Here is a 1,317-nt window from a genome sequence, read left to right as displayed (position 1 = left end):
TAAGAATGAATAAACGAATGAGAACAGAGAAGGAAATGTTTTTTTTTTTTTTTTTTTTTTTTTTTTTTGAGTTGAGATTTACACAAGGAAGTAGGCTATGGGTGAAAAGCCTGGGAATACAGAGAACGAAAGTTATTGGATCACAAACGACGGACCGCTGAGAGAAAAACAAAGCCTCAAGGTTGTACAGTGCACACTGTACAAGGCCTCAAGACACGACACGAATTCACACGATTTTCAATACAGGTATGAAAGATTTGCACCGAAAAATCTTCGTCGGGACACAATATACGTACAACACCATAAATAAATACAGTTTTAACGAAAATACAAATGGGAACAATCACTTAACTTCGATTTCAAATCGTTCGCGACGCGGCAAAGGCCTTGCTCGCGACGCGGCAAACAGACGATCAATTTATGAAAGATAAACACCGAGAAACAACCAAAGTTGCACACAATAACTTCACACACCGAAAGATAAATACAGTTTCGACAAAATACAATTGTGAACAGACTTAACTTCGAAAAACGTGGAGACCGTGTGGAGCTTCGAAAATCCCTCCCACCGTCTCCGAGATCTCGCGAGACCGATGGATGGGATTGTTGACAAAGCAGATGGGAGGGTTGTCCAGTCGGTCTTTTCGGAGAGACAAAGTGAGAGTGTGAGATTTGTCAGGATTGGAAGACATGTTCCATTTGTTTGCCCAGTCTGTGATTTTGTCCAGGTCTGCAGAGAGGGAGGAGGCTGCTACCTGCCGATCTGAGGGATGAGGAATGGAGCGGCAGAGAGTGGAGTCATCAGCAAAGAGGTAGAGAGGATTTTCCAGAGAGTCGGAGAGATCATTGATGAAGACCAGAAAAAGCACAGGGCCCAGAACACTACCTTGGTATGGGGAACTCCAGCCTGAACAGGAAGAGGAGATGAGAGAAACCCATTCAGGGCCACACGTTGACTACGACTAGAGAGGAGAGAGGAACAAAAGTTCAAGTTTTTTTTGGTTGCAAGTCGCTTTTCTCATGCAGAAACGTGTGTGTTTCATCAAATAGTGTGTATTATGCTTGAAAACAGCAAAATAACACATATTTGACAAGAAACCTTTTTGGTGCCAAAGCATGCGTGGAGATTTCCATGGATACCATAGGGGTTTTGGTGAGGAGGGCGGGGTGTCAGACCGTATGACCACCACGTCTCATTTTAATCCTGTGGACATTCAGTTGGTCGACAATCAAAATGATTAGAAGATCATCAATGAGTGACGCGTTGGATGGGAATGTTACGCATACGCGATGGATCGAATAGCCTGGTCTTACACG

The sequence above is a fragment of the Myxine glutinosa genome, chromosome 5 (assembly GCF_964187855.1).
Source record: "Myxine glutinosa chromosome 5, kmMyxGlut1.1, whole genome shotgun sequence".
NCBI classification, from domain to species: Eukaryota; Metazoa; Chordata; class Myxini; order Myxiniformes; family Myxinidae; genus Myxine; species Myxine glutinosa.
Note: the sequence above shows the minus strand (reverse complement) of the source record.